We start from the raw sequence: 19,802 nt of genomic DNA, 5'->3' as shown, positions 1-19,802 counted from the left end.
CTTATATAGATGGCCAAACACAGAGATCTTAAAAATTAAAAGGAAAGAGGGATAAAAGTGACGTAAACATGAACCTATGGCTAATGAGTACATCGTGAACTTTAAAACTTCTATTAAAGGCATGAATTCAAAAGCCATAAGAGCAACATGAGTAGAAAAACTGAAGTGGAAGTTAATATGACTTAAATTCTCTAAAGCTAAAGTAAGTGCAGACATCATTTTCAGTAATAATTTTATGTCATAGGAAGAAAAAAAAAACCTCAAGACAGCTAGGTAAGAAACTAAAAAAAAAAAAAAAAATGTCAATATTAAAGCTAAACTATGTGTTGGTTTGAATTAGATCTCTCCCCAGCCCCTTAATTTGATTAGCTGGTTCCTTGTTGATGTATGTTTGGGGTAGGCGCAGGAAGTAGAGTCTTGCTAGAGGAAGAATGTCACTGAGAACAGGTTTTGAGAACTTAAAGACTCATGCCTTTTTGTTGTTGTTGTTGTTGTTGATGTTGTTGCTTCCTTTCTGTTTCCTGCTTCCAAATCCAGATGTGAGCCTCAGCCATTCTGCCTCTGTGCATGGTGCCTGCTAGCTGCTTTTCCCTTGTCATGGTGGACTTTCATCCCTCTTTTTTAAAGTTGCCCCGTTTCTGTCATTTTATAATGGTATCAGGAGAGTGACGAATATACTTTATGGAGGACTGAAGTTTCAGAATTTTCAAAAGTGTGATTCAGTTGGTATTGTCTTTGATACGTTATTTGCGATAAATTCTTTGGAGTCCTATTAAACTTTTCTAAATAAAACAGAGACGAAAAAGAATCAAATCTGCACTTTAATAACAGTAAATGATTCTTGTGGAAATAAATCCCAGGTTACCTTTATTCAGGTTTCACAGTTATTATAGCTTTCTTGCTATTATAAAGAGAGTCCCTTTTAAAGCTTCCCTTTTTATTAACTAATGTAATGTAATCTCAATAGTTTTTTTTCAATCTGTTATAAAATCATCCAACATTTGTCCTCTTGCATTTAAACAAATCGTCCCTAGTCACAAATACTCATTCCTTTTGCTTCTTGGCAAACCACAACCACTTTAGAGGGTAAAAAAACAACTCCAGTTGCTACAGTCATCTCCGTCATCTCCGGGACATGGTTGAAGGAAGCCCATAATTCACACTGACATCTCTTCAAAGGGGAAGGATTCCAAAGTCATCATTACTTGACCAGCAGAAATGCTGCACTTTGCTGAAGTCAATAGTTGCATTGTAAAACACAGGCTTCTCCAAGTATTTTGACATCTTTTATCCAGAAACTTTCTTCCACATCCCTGCCTTCTTTCCACAAATGACCACATGACTCCTTTAGTAACACAAAGCTAAATGATGCAACTCATGTGGCCTTGTGTTATTTTATCTTTAAAAGTTCTTCACATTCTCGTCTCTAATATATTTGGTCATGTGAAATCTATTGCATATTAACTGAATTGCATGTGTTCTGTGTTGGACTACCACCATTCCAACATTGTTTTAGGAATTACATATTCATTCCCATGCATCTTGAATATGCTTAATTATTTCTGTTGCTTTGGCGTTCCCCTTTAATATGGAAAGATAGTGTACACCTCATGTCCTTAACATGTAAGTCGACAAACAATATGCTTTCCTATGTTTCTGGTGGCTTCAAAAAGATGTTACCTTAAGTCTTGGGTATTTAAATACTCGGTCCCCAATTAGTATCTTTGAAAAGGATTAGAAAGTTTGTCCCTACTGGAAATGTGTATCACTGGGGACCAACTTGAGATTTCAAAGGCTGCCCACCATCCCCAGTGAAATCTTTTTTGTGTCCTGCTTGTGATTCAAGATGTGGGCTCTTACCTGTTCCTGCTGCCATGCCTTTGCTCCACCATCATGAACGCAAACCATCCAAAACTGTAAGTTCAATTAATTAGCCATTATATTTTATAAGTTGCCTTGGTTATAGCATTTCATCACTGCAATAGAAAAGTAAATAATACAATGTGTGTGTGTTTGTGTGTGTGTGTATGTGTGTGTGTGTGTGTGTGTGTGTGTGTGTACAGCATTTCCCAAAGTAAACTCATTCATTACCTTGCCACACATATAAAAACAATATCATAATTCAATAAAAAGCAGCAGGGTTCTAAAGTATTAAGATTTAGGGTCCTATAGACACTTCACTTCTCTAAATGCTGGCTTTCAATAGAACTTTGCACACTCTTGCTAAAATTAAGGATAAAAAGAAATATCCTACTTTATTTAATCCTTCTGAAGATTATTTACCCAAATTCAATAATTAAATATATAAAATATATTTATATTTTATTTATACTTATATAATGTCTAAAATTATTTATTTTGATAATATTTCAAAATTAGTTCTTTCTGGAAGCAATTATTATTAAATTGAGAATACGCGAATGCTGAGGAAGAACTAAGTAGGACCCTTTATGAGTAAAGAATTTAGCCTAGGTTACAGAATCTCAGAGTCTCACGTAGTTCACTACCTCTAAAAGCATGTGGTGAATCAGAGGCTGAACCCACTCTAAAGGCTGTGGAACCATAGGTCTGTGGTAGATCCCCAAACCTGCATTTCTAAAAAGATAAGAGGAACTATCAATGTGACCAGTCCAGTGACCCCTCTTCAGAAGCTGCTGAAGAACTCGTATACCTTTGCCTTTGTTATTGCTGCTATAGCTCTAGGCCTACAGCTTCTACTAGTTGGCATCATCATCTACCCAATCATTTCTTCTGGAAAATTGGGCAACATTGTATATTATCTTTAAAATTTCATCCCTTTTTTCTGCCTTTCTCCTTCAAATGTCTTCTTGGGACTCGTATAAGAATTTTCTTGCTAATCTCTTTCTGATTCACACTTTCAAATTTCTCTGTGCACTACTCCCATAGTAATATTCTTATTTAGAATTTTATATCCTCCACTTCACCTCTGATTCTCTTCTGCCTACTGGGGATGGGTAATAAACTCCAAACACATGACCCCAGAAATTTTTGATCTCTAAGATTTGTCCTCAGTAAAACTCAGAAGACCTAAATAAAACTCCACAGTTTTGAGACATTTGAGCTTGATTGGAGGAAGATTATTACAGGATGTGAAAATGTCATGTGCTCATTGGAGTGAAATAGCATGATGTATTTATTTGAGTTATATCACAAAGTGTATCTTAGTTAATTATGGTTTCTAAGATCACTAATTCTTACTTTCACCAGCTCAGATGCTTTTGTCTTTTCTAGACACTGGTTGGGAGAATATTAGTTATATGCCCCCTTTGGTTCAAGGTGAGAAGAATATTGGTTTAGATCAAGGTCGTCATAAGCAAGAAATATAGAAATCTATATCAAGGCCACATTTATTGAGGGGGGAGAGAGAGAAAGAGAGAGAGAGAGAGAGAGAGAGAGAGAGAGAGAGAGAGAGAGACTATTACCTATTAGCCAATCTCAGATATTTGAGAATTGCAAAGACTTTGAGAGGATAAATATTAGTATAGCCATCTTAACTGAAGGAAGAAAACTTAGAACACATGAAGACTGTTCATAAGAAGAAGGGTTGGAATAGAACTATTGGGAAAGTCCAGGGAAGCAAATAAAGGCAGAGGCAACCAAAAGCCAAGAACAGGTAGGCATTATTTTAAAGGCATCTTAAAAATAGCTCTGTGTACAAGTAGAGGGAAAAGTGAAGAAAGTGAGGACAGGAACAAAGAAGTGATGGTATTCAGTTTTCTATTTAGGGTAACTAGAGAGATGGAATTGCCATTAACTAAGACATAAATCATAGGAGGGAAAGCAGCTGGGGGCTAAGGAGAGAAGATAATTAACTGGGTTTTGATCATGCTGAGTTGGAATTGAATCTTACACAACAAAGATATATTGAGGGTCTATTATATGCCAGACAACCAACCTGCAAAGCACTGGAGAGCTAACTGTGAGACAAGAGTGATTCTCGAGTTCATGAAGCCTACCAACACCACTCAGTGTATATCGTTAAAAAAAATTACCAGTGGTCAGTAGTTTGACTGGGAAGGATCCTTGGGAGTTTGTGTCTCAGGCCCTTTTAATAGTCTGGAATGGAAGAAAACACTCCTGAATCTTTGCAAAGGAGGTACCCTTGCAATGAATCCTGAGTGATACAGTGGAGTTTGGGTTTAAGGAGAAAATTATATATGTGTACACACACACACACACACACACACACACACACGCAAGGCCTTTAAAAAACTGAAAAGAGCCGGGCGGTGGTGGCGCACACCTTTAATCCCAGCACTTGGGAGGCAGAGGCAGGCGGATTTCTGAGTTTGAGGCCAGCCTGGTCTACAGAGTGAGTTCCAGGACGGCAGCCAGGGCTATACAGAGAAACCCTGTCTCAAAAAACCAAAAAAAAAAAAAAAAAAAAAAAACCTGAAAAGAGTTCATTGAGATAGACTGAAAGAGTGACATTATAATTCCAGGAGATAGGTAGACTCATTGTTTTGTCTTCTGAAGAAAGTTATCAATAGCTGTCTTTGAGTATATCTTAAATGATGATGCCTTTGAGAAGGCTCTTTCACCTTCAACACAGCATGTGGTTCCATGACAGGTTATCTGTCTTGATCTCCATCTGAAAAGATATAAAAAGAAGACTGATTAACAAGTGTTAGCCCTTTAATGGCAAGCCTTGGGAATGGCATGTATCATTTCTTCTGTCACCCCATTAACTAGAGCCTAGACCTATGTATCATCTATCTACAAGGGAAGTTGTAGAAAAAGGTTCACTGCTTAGGCATCAGGAGTGATATATAACAGCTTGTATCAGAAGTCTGTCAAGGCCAGGACCAAACACAAAGACCCAGAGCCAGACATTCAATAGGGAGACAAAGAGAACCTCTAAATAACTGTTTCTATCAAATCCCTCCCCTCAGAGCTTAAGGAACCCTGTGGAAGATAGAGAGAGTAAAAGAGCCATAGGAACAGAGGACACCAGGAGAACCAGGCCCTCTGTGTCAATTAATCAAGCCTCATATGAACTGACAGAAACTGAAGTAGCAAGCACAGGTCTAACATGGTTCTTCACCAAGTCATCTGTGTACATATCATAGCTTTAAGCTTAGTATTTTTAGGAGACTGCTGAGTGAGTGTGTGAGAGAGTGCCTACTCACCCTTCTGCCTACCCTTGGGGCTCTTTGACTTCTATCAGATTGCTTCGTCTAGCCTCAGTGTGATGGTTTATTTTACCTCATTGTATTTTACTATGTCATGTATGGTTGTTGTCTCTCAGAAGCCTATTATTTTCTAATGAGAGACAGGAAGGGCATGGAATCCTAGGGGAAGAGAGGCGAGGAATGACTGGGAGAAGTAGAAGGAGGAAAATTATAAACAGGTTATATTGTATGAGAAGAGAATCTATTTTAAGTACAAAATAAAATTAAATAAGAAGCCTGTCAGAAAAAGTACTGAAGAACAATAGCAAGGAGTTCAAACTATATTTTAGAGCAACTTAAGGATAGGCTTAAGGAGAAAGATAACGTGAGTAGATTTGTGGAGAATACTTTATGAAGGATTAAACTATTAATTAAATACATAGTAAACAGCAAGACAATGTGACTAGCCAGGGCAAATAAAGTACAGATTTTCAGATGGTAAAATGAATGGATTTCTATTTCTTAGAGGAACACTCAGGCAGTTATAAACATGCATCTAGCCGGGCGGTGGTGGCACACACCTTTAATCTCAGCACTTGGGAGGCAGAGGCAGGTGGATTTCTGAGTTCGAGGCCAGCTTGGTCTACAGGGTGAGCTCCAGGACAGCCAGGGCTACACAGAGAAACCCTGTCTCGAGAAACCAAAAAAACAAAACAAAACAAAACAAAAACATGCATCTAAAGGATCTAAACATACCTCTTTGGAAACTATAGGGAACAGAAAATAATTGCTTTTCTTCTGTGTTCACTCAAGAAGAATTAAAGAAACGGATGGGTCAGAACCAAGAACTGAACATTGAAAGGAAGGAAATTGAATACTAAAGGAACTGTCTAATCTTAGTACAATGAAATAATGACCAAGAAAATCGGTTGCTGCAAGAAAAAGGTTTTTAAAGATGCCAAGGGAAGTGACAATTTCAGGAAGAAACGGCAGGTAAATCTTATGGTGACTGAAACGTATATAGTGATTTATATGTGCCATATAAGCTCATTGATGACCGAACTTGTAACAACACAGTGAAGTCAAGGTCTTTCACAGATGCTTTAAAAGTGAAGGACCTGAAATATTAGTTGTCTAAGCTTCCATGGTGGTTTAGGGATCAAATGCAAGAAGCCTGGTTGCGTAGCCTGCACTCTTATTGAATGGAACACAAGAGCAAAGAGAAGTATTGGAAGTCCAAGTTAGGGAGAGTCTCTATGCAGCCAAGATGAGAACACGTTAGCGAACAGACCAGTGAAGTGCAGTAGACCAAGGAATTATGAACACTGGTGAGTTTGGAAAACTACACATACCAGTCCTTTTCTCAAGAACTTAAAATGCATGCTAACTTAAGAATATGAGAGAAATTCAGAAGACAATGATGGTTTTGGTGGTGTACATACTTTCCTCACAATGCATATTAAAATAAATGATATATAGAAACATATTTCTGAATATTAGGCCCACTAGTGGGTAAAACAGAGATGGAAACAGTAGACTAGATCTCAATGTATTTGCACATTGAAGGGAACAAAGAAGAAAAGCATTTGTTCCTGTGGATGTGGCAGCCTACGCCTTCTCCCAGCCTTTCAAATGGGAAAAAAAGGTCTCTGAGGAACACCATCAGGACATTTGTGCAGCATGCCCAAGTCCGTCCTCACCATACAGCTCACCATCTGTGTTGTTTCACGTGCTACAAGAAAATCCTATTCTATACTGAAGGGAGAGTTTTGGGGGTTTTGGTTTTTTGTATTGTTTGGTTTTTGGATTTGTTTTGTTTTATTTTGGTTTTGTCTCAAGATTTTATTGCACCATTAACGTTCATCAAATGCTAACATCTGGCAGGCATATCATTACATGTGCCTAATAAGTCGATGTTATATAGTATTTATCCCACATGGTAGGTGATAATAAATAAAAAAATAAAAAAATAAAAATAAATAAATAAATAAATAAATAAATAAATAAATAAATGTCACAACTTCTGAATGAGTTTTTATTCTACCCTAGGTTGCAAGGCTCACTGGATCCTGTAACATAATTCTCTGCAAAGTAGAACCAAAGAACTATTTTCTGAGTAGGTTAGTGAGCAAATAAACGCAAAAGAAAATTCTGGTAACCTGTGGCCACTTTTCTGAATTCATTTCCATGAAAATTAAAAGGAGATCCTATTTCCAAGTGAATATCTGCCACTGAATGTTTTAGGTAAGCCGGACAATAGCTTGCTCCCAGTTACATGAAGATTATTCAGGAAGAGTGTTAAAATGTTACTACCTACAGAATTTCCTCTAAGCAAAGAGCTGTTTTTCATTTTTATTTCCTGAAGACTGGCTTTAGGGTTTCCCCCTTAGTCACAGATATTAAGGAAGCAACCACACCATAGCATGCTGACTGGGTGAACATCATATTTCCTCTTTAATACCTTGCCCCACAAGGCGTACTGTATTGAATTATAGGGCTATTCACTGCCTCTTCTACAGAAAGACACTTTGAAAAATTGGGTCTTTGTAGTAATATTGACAATGAAAGCAGGTGTTGTCACCTCCTATTAGCATTAATTTAATCAGTGATTCACTACTTACTATAGACAACAAACACTCTGTGGTGGGCCCTCCTCGGAGAAACGGAGAGCAGGCAGAAATAAATACCACTGCAGAACACAACTGAGACAACCTTTATGGGAATATTAAATGTAAGCTGAATAAACGTGTGTTTTCCTTTTATCAGTAATGAAAAGTACCTAATTTGCTCTCTACTAGGAAGACCATTGTGGGGTATGGTTAATTGGTCTTGAAAGACAATTAATATCTGTCAGGAACATGTAGAAAACACACAGGTTTTGCAAACAGTCAATCCCTTTGCCCTGTTTTCTCTGTTGTTCTGTTTATGGTGCCCAGTTCATGTGCTCTTTTGCCATAATAATCTCTAGCTAAATGGTAATTGCTCTATTGACGGCCTTACTGTACATTTTTGACAGATCATTATTCATACTTAACCACTTGACCTGGAATAAATGTTAAAGCAATTACCACCGAGAGCTTTTCTATGAGAAAATTGAGGCAAAGTTTAGAGATAATCAGAATGCAAAGCTGATCATGATAGCAATTGGAAAAATGGCAAATCCTATTAAACAGATTTTTATTAGCCAAGTTGATGCCAGTAGATATTATCTGGTAATTTAGTCTTATTAAAAAGAAAATAAAGCAGCTAATTGTTTACCATTCTGGAACTTATTCCAGCTTGCAATTTGCAACTGAAATTAGGCTTTATGTGGCTCGTCTATTTTGTCAAATTGAAATATGAAATCATTTGGTACAAAGCACATCTGCTTGGTGCCTCTTACATTCCTAGGGAAAAAATTCCTAATTCAATATGTTTTGTACCTGTTGAGACATTATGAATGAACCAGTCTATAAGAACCAACGAAAAGCTAATATTCACTGTCTTTCATATTGTGGAATACTCAAGTCTTCATTTCTAAGGACTCAATTTTATTCCTGATTTATCTTAGTTTATATTCAAACATTGACAAAACTGAAATTTTTTTCTTAATAAAAGTCAGAGTGCAGTGAGCTTTTGTAAATACTACCAATTCATGTGTCAGAGGTTGGAAATAAGAAATTATATTACAACTTCAGTATATAAATTGAAGGAACAATGGTAAACTTTTCAACATATTTGAAATAAATTCTTTTCAAATTTTCAAAGCAAAATGTTTAATGAGTTGTATAATGTTGAGAATATTTAATGACCCAACAATGGCTTTTACCATTCACAAACTTAATATTTTTGTTAGTTTTACTTAAATTCTTTGACAGTTGAATGTCCAAAAGATAACTAACTATTGATTCTTAGTCCCCTTTCATTTTTCAAATAGATGATAGAAAACCCACAAGAAAGAATTTGTGTATGTGTGTGTGGGGGGGGGGGGTTGTGAATGTGAATAAATTGTCTTTTCACATAAAAATCCCACAGAAAATTATGAAACTATTTACGACAACAACACTTGACAAAAATCCCACGTAATTTCTTCATGAAACTCCCTTTTGCTCCCTTGTTCTTAAAGGCTGTTAAGATAAAAGTCTGGCAGGATTCCAAGTCTTTGGTCTAGTACCTTGAGCAAAGCTGTAATCAAAAGTGTGCACAAAGAGACAGAAAATCTTAAACAGATAGTGTAAAGTTTTATTACCCCCCACTGAATCATGAGCCCTGTTTGAAAGCTATCATTAAAATTCAGAAAACCGATTACTGATATGCAGCTATGGTTACCTTGGGAGGTGCAGTTATCGGGGTCTGCTCCAGTTGCTTGCTGTACTTTCTACATTAATGGAGGGTTGTTTTTCTTTTTCCCCACAGCTAATGAAAGGAGAGACTTTCTTTTAATAAGTCCATAAAACATTAAGTAGGTTTTTCCTTCTTTCTTTTGCCATTTTCCATTCCCAAAAGAGTCCTCCTGCATGTCCAAGAGGTACACATTTGGGCATCAGATGAGGTCTGGCAGTTTATAAAGACCTCATTTTGCTTCTCAGTCTTTGGACTTGGCCTTATCAAAACTGATAATACATAAGATAACAGCTCCTAATTGTTTCAAAAATATCCATACAGAAACATCGCTGTTTTTTAAAGAGGGGAGGAGGTTGCCTCTAAGCATTTCCAAATGTTTAAAAGACTGTAACTCAGAAAAAAAAAAACACAAAATAAACAAACAAACAAAAAAACCACCAGTGATTATCACAGACTTGGAAGTCTTCTCCTGGTTGCCCATGAACATATATTTATTTTCAAAAGTCAAATGGAGATTTCTATAACCCACTCTGGCTTCATGGGAAATGTGTTCCCTTTAAGGCTCAAAAGAAAGATGAGTAAAATCAAGGTATTTTTACATTTTTATTCAGTCCTTAGTTTTGAAAAAATGTGAATTAAAATGAGTGAGTTGCTTTTATTTAATTTTCTTAATCAGAAGCCCCTCCCAGTAGGTCGTTGTACTTTAATGTATGTCAGTCATTTCTATTGATAATGCGTATCCCTTCATTTAATCCCTCATTTACTATATGTCCTGCACTCATTCCCTATTTCTGTTTCCAGCTTTTGGACCAGCACCCTTGTCTTGCTTTTCTTGCACGTTGGCATCCCAGGAATCTGGGGGTGGAACTTTATTCTCGACCTTGGTCTGGGACCCAAGACACTATTCTCTTATTAGGACATCATGTCATAATTCTAACATTGCTTTCTCCTAAATAATTGTAGTACTAGGAAGACACAGAACAATTGAATCATGTGTGTGTGTGTCAGCTGCTTAATGACTAAGCTAAAGGAAGTCACAAAGCAACCAACAGTCAAGTGCATTATAATCAAGTCCTTAAAGAGCTGCATACATTGATTCTCTACAACTTACCCTGAGAGGCCTTTCCCCCAGATTCCTCTGACACCTCCTCAAAGGTTTAAATTCTCTAAGATCTGACAAACAATACTGAGAGTAAACTTCATTGACCAATTAAAGATAAATTGAAAAATTGTAAAACCTTTACCCATTACTCACATTCTAAGACAGACAAGATAAATGGATCAGCAGGGCTTATAAATTCTGGATTTTAGGTTATATGTCTGCCCCTGATTTTATCCAGTTTTCTGTTATACCAGGACAATTTCTAGTCAGTAAAGTTATGTTAGACCACCCATTTTCCTAAATAGACTTTAAAAAAAAATTATTAGTGGTTTTACATGACCTGGCCTATGCAGGCTCCCACACAGCATGATAGGAGGCCACATGGAACCTTTACTTGCCAGGTCCCACAATGTCTGTAAGACCCTAGACAGCCTTTTGAGTGAGTCTCCAGAGAACTCTACATAATAGAAATAGACAATGACTCTCTTATGAGTTCTTTCTAGCCTCCAATCTAACATATTCCAATTTCTCTAAATCCCATGGATTTCGAACCTTACTGCATCCTGCTGTCATAACTTAAAAATTCATCAATACTACACTGTAAATTATCGACACCTGCCCTTCAAATCATTTTATCCCCCCTTGTCTTCACATGCTGAAACCGAATGTCTTCTGCACACTTTATGTCCATTCTTGTTAATGGCTTTTTACTTATAAGAGAAAAGATACTCTATGGATAAGGAACCAAAGATTTGGTGAAATTAAGAATTCCAAATAAGAATATTGAGCAATATTTATCATGGCCTTCAATCACTATAGATTTTAGCAAGCTAAAATTGGGAGAATATCTTTCAAAATGAAAGGAATTTTGGATGATACTCCCCTGGCACAGAACCAGCTAGAAGGAAAAATCTTGCAGCAGACATCCTGTTCCTCCAGCTCTTGCTGTCTTTCTGCCCCCTCTTCCATGATGTTCCCTGGACTTTAGTTTTAAGGAGTTGTTTTGTAGAAAGATCAGCTGTGGCTGGCCACCCCAAAGTCAGATGATCTCTGCATTTTGACCAGGTTTGGCTTTCTGAAGTCATCTCCCATTGCCACAAACATGTTTCTTTGATGAAGAGTAAGGGGTCCACTTATTTGTGGATACAGGGACAAGCATTTAGAATGCAGCTCAAGATTATACTGGTTTAGGAAACTGGCAAGAGTAGATTTTCCCCTAGGTTCCATGTCATGGGTATTTGGCTGTAGATTTTCCTTTAGGTTCCATGTCATGGGTATTTGGCTAAGTTTAAAGTACCAGGTATGAAATTCCTACTGTTGAGTGAGCACTGAGTCCAATTAGGAGGCTGTTGATTAACCTCTAGAGATGTCACTTTAACAGCTTTGGAGACGTCTTGCTATGCTGATCTTGTTGTGGTTCCTAGGCATCTGAGCTCAGCGGGACTATTGGTGTTCTTTCTTTCTTTCATAGCATCTTCTTGTGTTATGAGACCTGCTCTTCAGGGTGGAAGCTTCCAGGTCAGATTCAAGTACATTGTCTGAAGTGGGTGGTGCCTCCAGAAATAGGGGCTTACCTTCAAAATCTAGAGCAACCAAAGATAATATCAGGTGCTTTTATTGTTTCAGTGTTCTCTTAGACACCTGTGACCAACAAGGAAATTTCTCATTCTGGTACTGGGGATTCTTTTAGTCATAGACTCACTTAAGGAAGCCTTATCACCCCAAGTGCAATAACTTCATTAAAATATATGTATTATATATCAAATATATATAATATTAACAATTATATAGAATATAATTACATATCTTATGCTATTTTCATGGATTATATAGAATTGTAAATGTAATTGTTATAGTTAAACAATGAATGACTGATATGGGAACTCTAGCCATTTTGGACTAGTGACCTACTCTATACTACTATGACCTTATATAAAATCTTATTTGAAATGAACCTACTTGAAATATATATATGCAGACATCCTTTTTATTCATATACATGCATTTATATAATCATACTTAAAATAAGGTCACACTATATAATATATTATATAAGTATAAAGTATTGATTCTCTATGACATTTTCAAACATATTTACTGTTATCTACCCCTCTTCCTGTATATTGCACTCTTTACTTCTACCTCAGCAAAGTACCCCATTTTCCCCATTTCCCCCTTCTTAGCATTTATGTTCTGATATTCCTCTTTTTAGATATCTCTCTTGTAAACTCATACTTTTAAAATTTGACAGTTGCTAAGTGCTTAAAATATCACTAGAGCAAAACATAAACAGCTTAAAATGTAAATAGAACATAGATTAAAAACTGAAATTAGTCTTATCCTTTTTTTCCTTAATCCCTTCCTCTATGAGAAACATTTTTGGTTAACTCTCCCAGATACTCTGGAATGTAAGTGGTATTATATAGCACTTTGGGAAATATTTTGTCATGGTGGTCATGGTGGTCATGGTGGTTGTAGGTCATAGGCATCACAATTGGCCTGAGGATTTCTCTCCCTTCACACATTGCATAGCATCTTCCTGTACTACCAAACTGGGGTTATATATGAGAATCAATAAAAACCTAATTTGTGTATACATATGCAGACACATACATATACATAATTCTCTGTATGTAATGCATATGTGCATTTGTACTGAAGAGAGTCATTGTGTACAAATGTGTTTGTGTGTGTGAATACATGCATACATCCTTTTCATTCACCTGGAGTAGCATGAAAACCAGTGATCATTTGACACTCAGAGGCAAATTTGACTTACCCATCTTCTTTTTAGTAGTAACTATGAAATTAAATGTGAAATAACAATGTTCAGGAAAGACATTCAAAGGGTAAAAGCCATTAAATTTACTAGACAACTAAATTCCTAACACTAAATGGAGCTGTCTGCTTTGACATTAATGTTACTCAAAAATGATTCATAGGTGCTCAGTCCCTAATACAACAGGGCTAAGACCCCAGGACTCCCCCTCATGAAGAATCTCGTCTATCATTTTAGAAGTTGTTTTGTTATTTTAGAAGTAGGCTCCCTGTAAAGGTCAACTACACACACAAACACACAATCAACATACACATGCATCGAACATACAACACAAACACACACACACACTCAACACAGACACAGATTCACAGAGCCTTCCCCTCTGTTTTTTTGTCATAGCATAACAGAGCAAAATACCTTTATGGTTATCTCTGGATCATGAACTTCCCAGCCAACAGGAGCAGGACATCATACATTTCTGTTCATTATATTCATGCAGCCTTGGGTGTTTATTATTGCAGCAGGAAAGCAAACTAACTTACCAATTAACTAGCTAAGACATTGTCCTACAGGACAATGCTGTTCTGTGAAAAATCCTGAAGCTGGGCAAAGACCATTTTGAAAGGCACAGAGATGGAAGGTGAGCACCGAACCATACCAACAAACTCTTCTGCCTTACAAATCTCAATGATGTTGATAATGTATAGTGACTTTTTAATATTAAATTTGACAAAAGAGTCACAAGACTGTGTGTGTGTGTGTGTGTGTGTGTGTGAGAGAGAGAGAGAGAGAGAGAGAGAGAGAGAGAGAGAAAGAGAGAGAGAGAGAGAGCATCATAGTGATAAAAAGCATGAAATCAATAGTTTTATCAGACTGATAATTTTGTTTGTAGCCCAATATATTCTAAGTGCTTAAAAATGTGTGTGGCATTTAGAAAATGAAATACTAACCATCTTCTTTCTAAATTTTTTTTTACTACTAAACAAAAGATGGATGAGTGGTTGCACACACATGCCTATATGTGGCTACATTCACATAGTTGCAGCATGTTTAAATGAAATCATGCATCTCTGGGTTTACTTTTTAGCTTTTATATTTTGTGTGATTTTGGGGGGGGGTGGTTTTGGTTTTTTTCAAAGTTTTATTATACTTGCTGAGTAACAGAGAGTGACTTTGACCTCTCCTGCTAGAATTATGCTACCATGCTTGGACCAGTCAATGCTGGGTTCCCTGCTTTCTGGGCAAGCACTCTACTGAGTGAGCCACACCCACCCAGACTTCTGCATTCATTGTTCCCTGGAGTTCTTGCTATTCTATTCATCTAGGAACAGTAGGGTTCTATGCCACTAATTCTACTAATCTAAAACCAGAGCTGTTCTCTCCCTTCTGCATTATTATTCTTAGGATAGTTGGCTAAGGCTGTTAGAGAAAAATACCATTAACTGAATTAAACAGCAGAAGCCTTCTCTTCTTGATGAGTTGTGATTAGGGCTAAGCTCCGTCTTAATCTGGAGACCAAGGCTTGTTCATGACTCTCTTCTGACTTTCAGCTCCTTGACATATGGTATCACAAGCGCAATGATCACAGGGCACCTTCCCTGAGGGTGCATTTAGGACCATGTTTCCTTTTAAAGGGACAGTAATCATATCTACCAGGGACTCGGAATGCACCAGTATGACTTTATATTAATTTATATCAAAACTATGCCACTTAAAAATAAGCTTACATTATAAAATAGTGGGGGTTAAACCTCTAATGCATGAGTTTTATAAGAACATAATCCAGTACATAACCATTTCTTCCCCTTAGCTCTGCCTTGGCTTTTGCTATTTCCTCTTCCTGGAGTGTCCTTTTGAGCTCTCTACCTATGACTCTTACTCAAGGACTTCCACTGTCAGAATAGAAGGAAGTTAACTTACTTTAATAGCTTGATACCTTTTCATTCTGTACCTTCTCCTTGATAGCAAGATCCTTGAAAATAGAATCAGAGATAGATGGAAAATATTTTTTATTGCCTAGTGAAGTGCTTGACTCAAAATAACCACCAATGAGTAATGTGGAGTATAGGCTTCCTCAGAACTCCTAACATGGTCAGGATCAAAGCTTGTATCCGAACGCAGTTCTGCCTGCCATGATCTAGCCAATGTTAGATACAAAACATTTAAATCTCTCACCTTGCCAAGGCTATTTGATAATAATAATAACTTAGATTTATTAAAGACCCATCATGTACTGGACTCTGTTCTGATTTCTTCACATACCAAGATTTAATCCCCATCACAACCCTGAGAGACAGTATAACTATCACCCACTTTTATCTGATGAAGGGATTCTAAGATATGGCCAAGCAGCTTATTCAAGTTCTTACACTACATGATTTCTTGGAGATTGTCCCTTAGGTTGTTTAACTTCAGGCACCATGTATTCCTAACTACTACTATAAAAGATATGTTCTTGGCCATTGTTTTTGTTGGTAGTTGAATCTAGCCTTAGTCCATGGTGGTCTGATAGGATGCATGGAATTACTTCAATCTTCTTGTATCTGTTGAGACCTGATTTGTGACCAATTATACAGTCAATTTTGGAGAAGGTACCATGAGGTGCTGAAAAGAAGGTATACTCTTTTGTTTTAGGATGAAATGTTCTATAGATATCTGTTAAATCCATTTGATTCATAACTTCTGTTAGATAAACTGTGTCTCTGTTTAGTTTCTGTTTCCGTGATCTGTCCATTGCTGAGAGTGGGGTGTTGAAGTCTCCCACTATTATCGTGTGAGGTGCAATGTGTACTTTGAGCTTTAGTTAAGTTTCTTTTTTGAATGTGGGTGCCCTTGCATTTGTAGCATAAATATTCAGAATTGAGAGTTCATCTTGGTAGATTTTTCCTTTGACAAGTATGAAGCATTCTTCCTTTTTAGATAACTTTTGGTTGAAAGTCAATTTTATTTGATATTAGAATGGCTACTCCAGCTTGTTTCTTGGGACTGAAACAGCGACTCCCTGTATACCACATGCTGACCTCAAACTTGGAATCCTCCTGTCTTAGCATCCCCAATGTGTAACACCAAAATCTGCTCTATTTCCTATTTTAAGGAACTATAGAACATGTTTCTGAACCATGCACTTTATACTGTAATACAACCTAGACCAGATTACAGATGGCTTAAAGATAAGGAAATTCCTTCCTCTTCTTCTCTACCCCATATTTGCCTATATTCAGATTTAAAATAACTTAAACTTTCCAGGTAGTATCAGCATATCTCATGTGAAGTATTTAAGACAGTGGTTCTCAACCTTCCTAATGCTGCAACCCTTTAATACGGTTCCTCATGTTATAGTGACATCAAATATTATTATTTTTAAAATATAAATATAATATTTTATTATTATTATTTTAAATAATTTTTAAATAATTTTATTATAAAATAAAATTATTTTTGCTGCTACTTCACAACTATAATTTTGCTTCTATTCTGGATGGTAATGGAAATATCTGATGTGCAGGATAGTCTTAGATGACTCATATAAAAGGGTCACTTAGCCCCCTGCCCTGCAAAAGAGGTCTCAACCTATACGTTGACACCCACTGGTCTAAGAAAACCTCTGCTCTTTTTGAGACTTTTGAGCCTGGAGACATGTCTGTCTCATGCTTTGAAACTCAGATTCAAACTCAGTGGACCCAGACTTTGGAGTCCATAGATGAGAGCCACTTGACTGAAGACTGCTGCACCTCAGTGAAATTTTTGGTTCTGATCCTACCTGCAAGAATATCACAGCACTGCAGCAACAGGTTGGCACTGTGCATAGAAAAAGGAAGTGAAATTGGAATAGACTTGGCTGGAGAGCTGTTAATAAGATCCATTTTGTGATTATTCCATTAAAGACAGTTTACAATTTTAGATTAACCAAAAGTGTACCTTCGCCGAGAAAAAAGTAGACGACAAACAGCTTATTAATATCACTTCTAGAAATTGATCTCCATGCTCAAGGTAAATGGATTGCAAGTATTGATTAACACTTTGTAATGAACACCATTCTGTAAGTTTTAATTAACCACTAGGTAATAGTTAATGGAAAATGATATAATGTAATATTATGTGAGTTTGATAAATGGCGTGGTAAAAGGATTCTGTCCCTTAATCTCATGTGGTAAGAAGTAATTGCCAGGAGTGACCACTTTGTTATCATGTTTTCCTCTTTGGCAATTCTATATTATTAATGTCCCAAAGCACAAAGTGATCATGCTGTATGAATTCCCTTGGCCTTAAAAGGAGCTGAAGCACAATATAAGAATGATGCATTTGTCACTATTTAAAATTGATTGTTTGTAGCCAACTGAAAGGTACAAAACCAAGAGGCATTTTGGAAGTAGAGAAAGTCACCTATGTGCATTTTAAAACTATTAGCAACACTAAATAATGGTCATATTTCATAAATGAGGGAAAATTTATATTTACTGGTAGTGCATTAAATACTGCAGGCACCACATCAGCATATAGAATTCAAGCAGACACAGAGAGAATAAAGCTACAGTCTTCATATACAGAACTATCAGAGGTGCTGTGTGTGTTGTAGGAAGAGCCCAGAATTTAAATGAACCATTTATGCCTCTGCTGCCCTAGGGCAACTACAAGCCACATTAATAATGCAGTGTTTATTTGAAATATTTTATTATAACACACATTTATTACTAAAAAAAAAAATCTAAACGGCAGGGAAAAGAAGGCCAGTTTTGTACAGGTTCAGCATTCTGGACAAGTTATTTTTTGAAATAGAATTTTTGGCAAATTATATCACAGCTTTTCATAGTTCACCTGTGACCCTGTAAATAATACATATTTGTTTGAGGTGTGGTGTTATACACTGCCATTTCTGTTGTACATAATTTATAGACAGTGATCTAGCAACACAGGAAAGCAATGTTTTCCATGAAAGTAACTGATTATAACTAGAGAGTGGTTGGGAACTTTGGGAGTTTAATCTAAGATAAATCAGACAACTTCACAAGTGACTTCACATTTCCTAAGCTAAACCCAACTTACCTTCTATTACAGGAATGAGGCAGTTACTGCTAGAAATTGTCATGAGTAAAAATGGATTCATATGTTAAAAGTCACAATAAATAAAAAGAGAGCGCGGCTGTGCTCTCCTTTTGGAGGTTGCGGGAAACAAACTCTATCTGCTAGTAGGCACAGAATACTGAAGAAAAGTTTAACTCATCAGGTTCTTCCTGCAGTAATGCGCGGGGTATTATCTTGGGAGTAAACAAACTTAAATAACTCCTGTCTTACCTGTTTATTACTTGTATGGATTGGGGCAAGGTTTCTAACCTTTCTGCGTTGCCATTTCCACATCTGAGCAATAACGTCTGCCTCCCAGAACAAGAGCAGGGAGAAAACACCTGAGCACTTGGTGCTCAGATAATACAACTTTCTTTGCTGGGATAGCCTGTTCTGCCCAGGCAGAGTACAGTCAACACTGAGATGGTTACTCTTAAGAAGAAAATGAATCACTTTTCATCTTTATATTTCCTGCAGTGAGCAAAGGTTTTGGCATCTGGTAGTTCTGGTCTGTATACTAATACAATTTTATGTGCTTCCCTGTGTGTTGCGCAGAGATTGGCACCAGCCTGGCTCTGGCAAACATTGTATGCCTTTCTCTGGCATTTAAAATAGATTTGTACCTCAAGACAAAAAAAAAAGTTGGTCAATTTCTTTTCTTTTTCCCATTCTTTTTTTTAAATTTTATTTTATATTTTATTTACATTTAAGATGCCATCTTCTTTCCCCATTTCCCCTCCCTAGAAAACCCCTTTCCCATGCCCCCCTTTTCCTTTTTGCTTTTATACAATTTTTTTAAATGTTAATCAAAGAATTTATAAGTTTGGTAATGCTCAATCAGAAGTGTAACCCAATACCCAACCTAGATATAAAAACTATCTTTCACTGGTGGAGACATGTGAACATCTGCCTCCATGCCCCCTCCCTCTTTCTCTCTCTCATCACCTAGCTTCTCCTCTCCTTCATCTTCTCTCCTTACTCCATCTCTTTTTCTCAGTACTCCTTCCCACTTAGCTCCTCCTACATATCACTCTTCCTGTTAAAGTAAAACTTTTCTCTCAAAATACAATTAGAGCATACTTATTCCTAATTGTACCAATGAGGTGCAAGATAGTCCTAATACCCAGTCCATCATTTTGTTGACTAACCAGAGCCTCTGTCATCTCTTCTAACTAAAACACTTACTTTTGATCCTGGCTTTTTTTTTTTTTTTTTTTTTTTTTGGCTTTAGAATGAATATCAGCTGAAAACCATCTACTCAGACCTTTTCTCTCAAAGTAAATAGCCAGGATTGGCTATGAGACTATAGGTCGTCAACCCCGTCAGAAATCCAGAATGACTGAGTTAACTGAAGTTATGGAAAGCACTAAACATAGCTTCTAAAACTTAGCCAATTTATAGAGAC

At 36.8% G+C, this 19,802-nt stretch overlaps 1 long non-coding RNA gene across 1 annotated transcript in view; it reads left to right on the top strand.

Moving 5' to 3' along the window:
* Positions 1-19,802, top strand: part of LOC143434697 (uncharacterized) — a 1,324,052-nt gene that overhangs the window by 973,138 nt on the left and 331,112 nt on the right. The gene's annotated exons all lie outside the window — the stretch shown is intronic.

Source organism: Arvicanthis niloticus, chromosome 16 (assembly GCF_011762505.2).
Source record: "Arvicanthis niloticus isolate mArvNil1 chromosome 16, mArvNil1.pat.X, whole genome shotgun sequence".
In the NCBI taxonomy this organism is placed as follows: Eukaryota; Metazoa; Chordata; class Mammalia; order Rodentia; family Muridae; genus Arvicanthis; species Arvicanthis niloticus.
This window is presented reverse-complemented; position numbering and strand designations above follow the sequence as displayed.